General features: G+C 38.0%; 1 long non-coding RNA gene across 1 annotated transcript; it reads left to right on the forward strand.

Annotated features, from left to right (window-relative positions):
- Positions 1-72: 72 nt before the first annotated feature.
- Positions 73-8,896, forward strand: LOC147874233 (uncharacterized). The gene is made up of 2 exons (XR_015534515.1): positions 73-4,566; positions 8,646-8,896. It is a non-coding gene; the product is annotated as an uncharacterized LOC147874233 (long non-coding RNA).
- Positions 8,897-11,629: the final 2,733 nt, after the last annotated feature.

The raw sequence follows: 11,629 nt of genomic DNA on the forward strand, positions 1-11,629 counted from the left end.
AAGGTATTTATTTATTTATTTAGTGTTCTGTCTGACGACAGGTCCATATAAACAGGATCCTTCCATCCTTTTCTCAGACTGGGACCTGTTCATATACGTTCTTGGCAGATGATCCAGAAGTGGTATGCCATTGCCTTCTTCTGTGTGTGAATGGAGTAATTGTTGGGATGCCACGTAGAAACCGGGGAAGCCCCCGGAGGAAAACTCCATGTTTCCTAGACCACGGCCTTGCCCAACACAAGTTATAAATTCGGGCACCGCCGGGAATCTAACCGGAGACCTCAGGATTACAAGGCCAGCGTTCTAACCGCTAGACCACCGTGGATAAGGTAAGGTAAGGTAAGGTAATGTAATGTAAGTTAAGGTAATATAATGCAAGGTTAGGTAATGTAATGCAGCAAGTACCTCTGCAGCATTGTAAATTTTACTGCATTACTTGGCACTACAACGCACTGACACTTCTGTTGTTAAATTATTCACTTTGCTTCTCAACCATCCTGAAATCAGCAGTTGTTTTTTATGTACTCACCAAGTACGAGACAGATTTTGGACGTTATCTTAAAGGCGTAATACAGTTTTACCAAGAACGGAAATTTTGAGCAGCGTTTATGGACGTTCAACTCTGTTTGGTATTTTTCTGTGTTGCCTTCAACGGGGATGTCCATGATTTTCATCGCATATACTGTGTCGTTATCCATGCCGCAGTTCTTCCACGTCTTGTACACCTTTCCAAAACCTGTAACAGTACATGGTTATGATTCTTGTTTCTTTCTGCTCGACAGTGGTCTCAAGTTTTTGTAGACTGTCCCTTTATAAAGATCATTATTGTTTATAAACTTTTGAGAAATATCAAACATTTATGTGATTGTGTGCATTTAGTTTTAACATTATGAATTTGTGGGTCTTTATCTGTACCAAGATATAGACACAACGGTTAATAATGGTTACCATTTTTCAGTCTACTCTTTCCAGATAACATTCAAGAAAATAGTCAGCAATGAGAAAAAGAATGGTATTGTTGGCAAAATGTGTATTTTGATTTAATGTAAGCATAAAAGAATTTTGAGTTGTTTCCAACTGTTCTCAACCTCACCATGACGTCTTGTATTTCTGATGCTTCATTTTGCTCAAACATTATTAATAAAGATTTGGTTTAGGGTTTGTAAATGTTGTGGTTAGATATCTACTGATCATAATCACATGTCTGAATACAGTAACATCTGTTCCTGCTACTACTTCTACTATTCTGCCCATTGATCTAGAGGATTATAGAAAATCAGGCCTATATTTATCAGCAGAGACAGGCAAGTGTTAATGGAAATTTATACTTACCACCTTCCCCTAGAGGTTCCAGCAATTCAAAGTGTCTCAGTGTTGCTGCGCGAGGCTGCGAATACCGGAAAGAGAGGATATGACAGACAAATTAGTCACTGTCTGCTTGTCAAATTGACAAAGTTACAAAACTCCTCATACACATTAGAAAAGTAACAGTTAATCTGAAATCAGTCCAGTCTATACCCACACATCACATACAAGATGTATTTTAATGTTTCCCTCTCGTCTGTGCTACGTCTCATGAGTGTTCTTCCCTCTACAGAGCATTTATTAATCTCTCCTGTGTAATTTAAAACGACGTCTCAGTGACGAATTTATTCCCGTCCTCAGCCATGAGGAACAGTTTACATGTGTTTCGCCCTTCATAGTACGTTGTACCTGAGGACGGACGCATTCCAGCCCTGGAAACGTTATTTTAATTAATTGACGTCCAAGACGCCTGTCATTTAATAAAGCACGAGTCAGAAACCTCCGGACTTCGTCTTCTCCTCAGGTAGTTTGTCCTTCATTTGATAAAGATACTTCGGTGAAATTTGTACCGGTTTCTTCTGGTCAATACGTGTGTTTAATCCCTCGCATATTTAACTGTGACCAAACAGTGCCTACAACAAGGTTAGGATTTAGATATATAAAGGGTTTCAGTACTCCTTAGTACCAACTGGAACCCCTTACTGAAGGGGGTGAACTGTGTCTTGTGACATCACCTTTCACACTGGAAGAAATTTAATTTTTCCTACATTCTATAATAATAGTAATGATAATACTGGATTTAACTTCAAAATGTTTCTATTATTTTAATGGTTGTGACATTTATTCTTTATTATTCTTCTCCTTTGCCACTTTTATAGGATAACTTGTCCTGTTGAGCCTGAACTAAATTGTGTATATTTGTTAAGAATATGATTTATGTTAAAATGCTTGACTAATTATAGGTTACCACTGCCATAGAATCAACAAATAGAATGGTGAGTGCGGACCATTTCTGATTATTTAAACTTATAAATACTGTGTAGATAGTCACTGATAACCATGGTAGCTTGTTGAATAATTGAACTGGTTGAATTGGACGGCTGGGACCAAATTCCAGTGATCAAATTTCAGTTTTGTGTTTTCAGCGTGTCCAAACATCTCTAGAGCCAAAGCAGGTCTTTTCTCCAGAGGAAGCAAGGAGATGGCTGTAGTCTGGTAGAAGTTCACTGACATTTTAGTTATTTGCTGTCTTCCATCATGAGGGTGTTCAGTCACCCTGATGATGGAGACAGCAAGTACATCTGAAATACTGATGAACGTCTACCAGACTACACAGTTTCACATCCCAGAAACCTGCCGTCCTCACGCCCGCTGTCATGAGTACCTCAAGTCCTTCCACTTGCCTTATTCATGTGGAGCTCATCATTTACTTTCACATTAAATATTATGGTTGATCCTCGTGGAGAGACTTGCACTTTGTTGCTTAGGCAGGCAGAATTCAGAGCAATCAGAATATGTAACCCAGATATCTGCCCTCTTGATAAGTGTATCTTCAGGCTGTGAGGTTACCATGATAGGATCAGTGTAATTTGTTATTTATCCAGCGAAAATCTCTGATGGGCACGATCTGTTTCACACGGAATATCAGAGGTGTGAGGAGTGAACTGGTCCAACTGAAGATGCCGGATTCATTTTCTTTGCATTAAGGAGAAAAATGCAACTTCAGTGACTGTAATATATACCCACTGAAAATTAATGTGACTGTTGGTTTCCACCTGCTCAACTGTTATTAAGTTATAACCTGTCACTGAATGTAACATTTCTTTACATAATGTCACTGTTAAGTGGTTACCACTGTGTTTGGGAAGTTCTGAGTTCAAACCTTGAAGTTTTTCATGGTTGTGTTCAGTTCCTCTGAGCGAATGTCAGGATAGTATTTGAAGTAAGCTGTGACCACTTCCTTCCACTTCAGAAACCATTGTAGCATTTGATGCTGTATAGTTTAAGCTACTGAAAGTGTCTTGAAGTAAACCAGATATAAATAATGAATATTTCTCTGTGTGTGAAGATTTCCCCTTCATATCTTTATCACTGCAGGTGACCGCTTGAAGATGGCACTTTTAGACAATATTAATTTTGTGCATTTCTGTTACTTTCTGCCATGATGCCATTCAGTCCCACATGATGTTGATTGGTGGTCATTAGGATTCTTGGGTAAAACAAAATGTTTGACTTTGTAAGCATGGCAGAGTGGCATGTGCATGTACACGTGTGGTTGTTTAAGGGAGAGGAACGGATAAAATCGGAGGAGTTGGCATTTTACAAAATTATAGATGCACAGAAAAGTGCTTTGAGTTTCCCCTTTAATATTATATCCGTGATTTCTCCATACTTATTCATAGGTGAGGCTGCACGTTTAGTTTTGCATATATGCTGAGTAAACAACCAACTAACTAACTTACTTACTTGATGGCTTAGGGAACACTATTCATCAACTTATCAACCTAAGTCTCCCCCTGTCTCTGTCGTTGGCCATGAAAATCCAATCGTCTTCATCTCCTGTGTCCCATGGATCCTGCCTGATATTATCCTTCCAAGTATGTCATTGAAAATCATTTCTGTTAAATTTGAATTCAATTAATCCTGTTTTTGTTGTTATTAGTTAGGTATCAATGCATTATTAATTGTGTTGGAAAATTATCATGCAGTGCATATAGTAGATGCAGCCCTTGGTGACCTGTCGCTGGTTTACAATGTGACCTATTTGTTGGTATACAAATGATACGCTTTTTTTGGTGAACTGGTCTTGTTATAATCCTGTTGTTGGCAATTGTATTGTGTGCTCCGAGAGGGACTTTCTGAATGTCTGTGTTACAAAGAGTAAGAACTAGCTTCAAACTTAAATTCCTAACATTCCATGTTTTGAGAATATGCGTCCTCTGCTGGAATCAAAACCTTCAAAATTCTGTTAATCAGTGTCAAAACTATTAAAGATAAGGACAAATCTGCTGCTTCTTCGTAAACAATCTTTCAGTTTCCAGTCTTCTGCAGAGGATAACATTGCAGTAACTCCATTGTCAAATTCAACAGATAACGCAGTAGCACTCACTGACCCCTAGTTTCATTAAGTGTCTTTACAGTAACAATAATGCATTATTATTTTTCCAGACTATTATCCTGGTGGAGACTTGCGCAATTTGCTCCACCTGATCAAGACTGTACCTAGCGTAGATAGTCCTGGCTGTGGAATACTTACATCAAGTAAGCAAACTTCACTTCACTTGTCTGAAATAAACTACCTAAGTAGCTATGTGGCCGCAACATTTTTTGATTGCATTCAGTACTTTAATTCTGCTCTGCAAGCATCATGTAATTTTTCTTTCTGTGGGAAACAACAATAACAGTACATATGGCAGCTTAATTAAATTGATAACTAACTAGATGGCTTACCGAACTCGAAGGTTCATCACCCAATTAACCAAAGCCCTCTACCGGACCCTGTCTCCTTCAACTCCTATCTCCCATAGATACCGCCTGGCATTATCCTCCCATCTACGTCTAGGTCTTCCCAGTGGTCTCTTCCCCTCATAACCGGTGCACACCTCTTGACCAATCCATGCGCGCTAATATGCCCCGCCAATCTCATTCTTCTCGACTTAATCACCCTGACAATATCGGGGGAGAAGTACAGGTTTTTAAGTTTGTCATTAAAGTGATATCTAGCAGGAAACAAAATTGTAAAACTCAAGTCTGTCTGTAAATAACATTGCATCGTATATATTCACACACATCTTTGTTGCTGCAACAATCCCCGAAATAATATGTGGTCGCTGCACGCCGATGTTCGTTGATATAGAATTGTGTGCTATTCAGAGCTGAAAACGCGTAATATGACAACACATTAAATCTGGTTGTAACTTAAATAATTATAATCGAACAAAAGTGCTACTTTAAACCAATGAATATCTAACACTAATGTACATGTTTATAATAATTGGAAACATTTCCCATCAACTTTATGAACCACCATTTCTGATAGTTTTGTACGACCTGTAATGTACGGGTGGACTAATGTTTTGATTTTTGCGTTCTGAGCCCTGTACCACTAAATACTGTTTGTATTTTAACGTTTATACGTATTTTTAAAGGATATCGAATTTTGAGTTACATCATGCTTGAATACCTCAAAAGAATAGTGTTTTTAATAAAAATCATGTATATGATAATACGTCTTCAAACAACCATCAAAACTCACGTCTGTCTGTAAATAACATTGCATCGTATATATTCACACACATCTTTGTTGCTGCGATAATTCCCGACGAACTCCGTGGTCGCTGCACGCCGATGTTCGTTGATACAGAATTGTGTGCTATTCAGAGCTGAAAACGCGTAATATGACAACACATTAATTCTTACTGTAACTTGAATTATATTAATCCCTGCCTCTAGAAAAATAAGCACTTCTACCGTTATTGTTCCCATTTCTATTGCTGTGGCTGTAACCAGAATAATTCTGCCTCCTGTCATAATACGTCTGTCTCACGTAATGATGATTCTGGTTCTGCCACTTTTCGGGATTATAGTTCTGGTGATAATTAGCCCTTATGTTTGTTTTACTACCTGCTTCGTTAAACTCTAGCATTTCAAGGCGCTTCAAAACGTCTATGGCTTCCTGCACTGTAGCCAAGGGAACCCCCACCAGACTCCTCTGTATGTTCACTGGGTAGTGTAACTTTATTGCATCAATAAATTCGGCATCACTCATTCCTAGATATGAAGCCAAAACAGCATATTTAATCAGGTGCCCAGACATAGAGAGATTTTATTTCGTACTTATCTTGGTATATTGAACATTTCACTCGACTCTGTGTCGTCTTGGACCAAAAAGTTTTAGTGAATGCGACTTTAAACTGCTCATAGTCATTTAAGGTATGAGACACAGCTGACATCCACTGTTTAGCAACAGGGTCTGATATTGATTTGAACGCAATAGCAAGTTTTAATGATTCTGGTACTCCCTTCAACTTCATAAATTCCTCTAACTGGTTCAAATGGTGGATGGCGTTAATCTTATCGCTGTCTTCAAACATCGGTAGGGACAGATCAGCAGCACTTAAATAGTTATTTGCATTGTAATGGCGAACATTTATGCTATCACGACTCACAGGTACATTCATACACACATTACAATTCACATCACTCGCATTCCCTGAAATATCAATTGACCCAGATACCTGACTACCCAAGTTTTCAGCAGGCTCGCAGTGGGAACTGGTTTGACTGGCTGCGTTGCCATCAGCTGATCGTGAGAAATTTCCATTGCAAACAACGGAAGTAGGTTCTGACAATTTACCTTTTAAATGTTTAATTTCAAGGTTCAACTTCTCAAACCTACTTTCGTTAACGCAATTAACCCTTTCGAATTCCTTATTTAATTCTACAAAACGCTCCCCCTGCCGATGACTTTGTTTTTTCTGTTCTTTCACCATATCATTTCTAAGAACCTGAACTTCATCAGTTAATTTTGCTAGCTCTTGTCCTGGACGTTCCTCATTTTGGATAACCCTACTAGTTATTTCTCCTGTTACCGAATTCACCTCAACCATGTGATGGTCTAACTTATTATGTAAGTCATTTGATAATTCCTGCATATTCTGTTTAGCAGCTCTTAACTCCCCTTCATTGTTTTCTCTAACGTTTTATTTCACAAGAAAATCTTACAGATTCTGAATGTAATTGCTCTGAAATTTCTTTGTTAAATTTCGAATTTTCCCGCTTAACTCTCTTAATCAACCTTTCGTTTTCAAGTCTGACATCTTCTCGTATGTTATTTACATTGCTTAGTAAACTCTCAATCTTATTTTCCACTCTCTAAATTTCCTTTCTTATATCAGAAATTCCCCCCTTTACGCTAGAAATTACTTCTAATTTGTCTGCCTTCATAACACTCATTAATTTAGCAAACATATCTTGGAAATAACTATGCGAGTCACTCTGTGGAACGCTAGTACAGTCCTGCTGCCCATCGTCCATTCTTAATGCAACTTCTTCCTGTTCCACTATTTCCAAAGCCGATCCTAAACCCGTATCTAGTCTTTCATTTTCCTCCAATGACCCTTCAACCCGACACAATTCTAATTCACCGTCTCCGAAATGGTCGCTCTCTACTTCTGAAACAGTTACAATTCTGTTACGTAAGCTGCGGGTTGTCATTCTTCCCTCACTTCACCAACTAACCTTTTACGTATGGAGCTGATGATCTGGTGATCTCCTTAAATGCGGACTCCTGGAGCGCTCGTAGCTTGTAGCTCTGTCCTTCTTGACCTTTGTTGGTGTGGCCGTTGCTTGTAACTGTAGTCTGTTTTGTGATGGTGTTGTTGAATGTATTCAGCTGGCTGCCCTCTGGATTTGTTGCCGTCGTTACCACTTCGTGCCCCACGTTGGGCGCCACTCTTGCTATAGCCGCTCAGTAATAGGAGCTTCACTCCTTGGTAGGTACTTGACTCCTTTCTGGGGTGTTAACGGTATGTAACTCCCGACAACTAGAGGCTTCCTTTATCGCTGAAGATAATTCTTTATTTCTACACTATTTAATTATTTAAGAATAGTTACAGTTGTGCAGATGATAATACTTGGCTTTAGCCACAAGACGATGATCTCAGACTTGTATTGGGTTTGCGTGCGACTACCTCGAAAGTTTGTTGAAGAGTCCCCTCTCAACCTATTTAATGCGTAAGGTCCAGCAACATTGTCTGCTGAGTGACAATGAACCATAAAGTCTAAACTGAATTTCTACATATTACCGCCATAAATGTTATAGTGTGACGCTTGGGACTACAACCAATTCACGACAGTTTATTGCCCTTGTGTAAGAAAACAAGACCCCTGGGAACCGAAGGTCCTCGGACGTCTTTGTCCTAAACAGCTAGGTATATGCCTTTAACTAGAAGTAAACATCCCAGTATTACCCTCTAAACACAATAAAAAGTTAGAATTTTGAAACAAAAATTAAAAAAAAATTCAGCCTAATAAAATTATAAAACAAACTAAATGGTATGATCAAATTACCTCAGCAGAAGATGTAATTTGGACCGTTACATTACATTACATTACATTACTTTACATTACATTCAGCTACCACAGACCCATCATAAGCATAACTAATTCAAGTTGAATAAGCAATGTCTTAATGAAACTTATCTCAATTGTAAAGCATGTATAAAGGAAATATTTAGAATAAAGCCAATATATAAACTTCCTTTCCGTATAGACGTATTTACGTCAAATTCTCCGGAACCATGGTTCCACTGTCAACTTTTTGTGGGAATTTGTTAAAGATCGAGTGTACGTGCCACCCTTACCTGCAAATGTGGCCGAACTCCGAACTCGAATTACCGCCGCAGTTGCTGAAGTGACACCGGAGATGCTACACCGCGTGTGGCAAGATATTGACTACAGATGGGACGTCTGCCGCATAACAAATGGAAGTCACATTGAACCATAAAATTCTGATGGACATAAAACTTGAAGTGTTTGACTACATTTCTATGTTCTGAAATTATATGTTTCTCCTATCAGTTCACCAATATCTCGCCCTCAAGTTGTAAAGCTACTTTTGAAACACGCTGTATTATAACATAGCTGTTCCTCTTTGTGGTGGTCACATCTCAATACCACAAAACCTAAACACAACTTCTGACTATAAAGCACTTCTAAGAATAGGAACTTAATAAAAACATTTATATCAAGCCCAGCAGTAAGCAGCAGTTATTGATTTACTCAGTACAAAAAGGGACTATTCCCAACTGAACCACTTTTGAGAACATACTAATCTGTGCCCTTAAAGCTATTCCTTATATAAACAAATTTAGTGAATGTTTTCATCACATTATCTTTCAGTTGCACTAATTTATATTTTAGTTTTGTGTGTTATAATTTCATTATGCCCACCTTCCACTCAAGAATTCAACTTAATTTCTTCAGAATACAGGAAGCAATTACATTCTTTTTATTCTTCAAATATGTTGCACTAAACACTCACATGCTTCATAAGATTACAAATTGCAAAGTGAGTTAGTTTCAAGTGCTGAAGTTTGGAACCCAGTGGCTTTCAAGAGAAGACCTCAAAGACAAAGACAGCACAAGAATTGATTTCAGGCTCTAATGCCAACACGTGAAGACAAAAATATTTCTCCTCCTCAGAGTAATACTGACAATGAAGCGGAGACAGGACAGAGACAGGCTACATGCAGTGGACACAATCTTGACCTTCTGCACTTAACACCGGTTTACAGGGCATGCCAGTGGAATGAAACAAGACATTGATTATGAATGAAGTGACTACCTCAATGAGACTTTTTGACGTGAATACGTCTTTAACCCTCAGAGCTCAGAAAGCTTGGTAATTAGTGCAGTCGCTTCGCAAGTTAAATCAACAATTTCTGTGGGAGATGTAATTGGTATTACCAGTCTCGAAAACAAACTCACTCATTTAGAAGTTAAGAAAAACGCATGGACTTAGTTGTCCCTAGATACTATTACATCTAAAGGCAGGGTTCCATAACTGCGTTGTACTTCCGTTCAGGCTTTAGTACGCATTGGTTCGTGGCGTAATAAACTATAAGCAAACTTTGGTTTATGACTGGAATAAATTGGAACTCGAAGTTGGTTTAGCAATAAGTGATACGAGATGGTATGTTCTATGTAATTAGTACACAAATTAGTATAATCAAAAACACGTACAGCATCATCACGGTTCAGAGTTACAGTATCGACCACAGTGAATTTAAACCCATTAGGTACAAGATTCTTATCATATTTTGTTCGCACTATTTTAAGTTCATGTTCTACTCTTGATATAATCAATAACTCACTAAGTATTTTTATCTCTGCATTTTTCGGTTTGGCGGAAGTTTCTGTTGAATTATGTTATGTAATACGATTCTGTGGACTGTAAAACTCTTGCTATCTCCATGCTTGGCTTCCTTTTCTACCACTTTCGAACCTCTTTAAGAAAGAAATTATGCACTTGCCTTAAGATAATTATTACTTCGGAATAATCAGACACGTGGTTAGATTTTTCTTGGGTTATAAAGAAACAATTTCATGAATATTTACTAGTTTACTGAAGCCAGTTTCCTGTTTACTGAGAACACCGCGAGAACAAGCAAGTAGGTCATAGTTGACTTCTATTATCAAAATGGATCTAGATAGAGCTATTTAATGACGGAATTTGCAATAAAGCACAGTTTCGAATATTTAAATATTTCTAAAATAAATTTCACTTACTTTATCTTCAGAGCTGAAAACGTAGGCAGTATGTTAGTACGACACATATTTACCTACAAGTCAGAAAACCAATTCACTTTTGGGCACACATCATCAGTACCACAACAGAGACCTCGGTAAGGACTGAACCACCACGTTCATGCATTACGGACCACTTGCAAAATACGTGACGTACATAATAATAACAAAGAACAACAACAATAATTACAAGAGCATGTACAGTACAAAAATGCCACACGAATATGTACCAACGACACTGTTGGATATTTGATCTTTGTTGTGGCATTAAATTAGTGGAGGTCCAGTTGGTTCCTCTATAATACCTAATTTCAATTTTAATAATCATGTTTAATTTCAATCAATAACTTTAGTTTAAAATTAGCCATTGTTCAAACACACAAAACCTCTTGCTTACATTAACATTTTTACCTTTTAATGCTCAACTTTCAAATATACTATTACGAAACTCTCTCAACAAGTTAAACTCCGGCCTTACGAAACTTCCTGCAAAACTCACGGATGGATCTTAGCTTCGGTTAGCGCATTTAAATATATACGTACATAAACACACACACCTATGCATCAGGTCATTCACATTCAAATATCTATACCTGAAAATGACCTGTTTAGGTCGATACATATATTAGATCGTAGAATAAAAGACGTGTAAACATTTATTCACTTTTATTAGCATGAATACACAACAGAACGCACTCTCTAAAAGAAATCACATCAGCTACCTTCAGTTTTTTAGGTAACTTCATGAGCTAGCCACTCAAGTGCATAGCCCTGTGTAAATTTCAGTATTATCCTAGGCAGTTGTCTGTGGTTGCTGCACAAATATCAGCCGGTGTCACCTGCTTTATTCACCTACTGAGTACACGTTTTTACTGAGCAAATTATCTCTGTTATGAAAATCCAACACATTACCGAGGCAAGCCAAGCACTAATTGCAACAGAAAAACAAAATACGTCCTTTATGCGCAATGAACTGCACGTACTCTGACAAAACAAGTACAAGGAGTGTCTACAT

Source organism: Zootermopsis nevadensis, unplaced genomic scaffold (genome assembly GCF_977971745.1).
Source record: "Zootermopsis nevadensis isolate Lab colony 2312 unplaced genomic scaffold, Znev_1.0 Znev_ptg000010l, whole genome shotgun sequence".
Taxonomy (NCBI): domain Eukaryota; kingdom Metazoa; phylum Arthropoda; class Insecta; order Blattodea; family Termopsidae; genus Zootermopsis; species Zootermopsis nevadensis.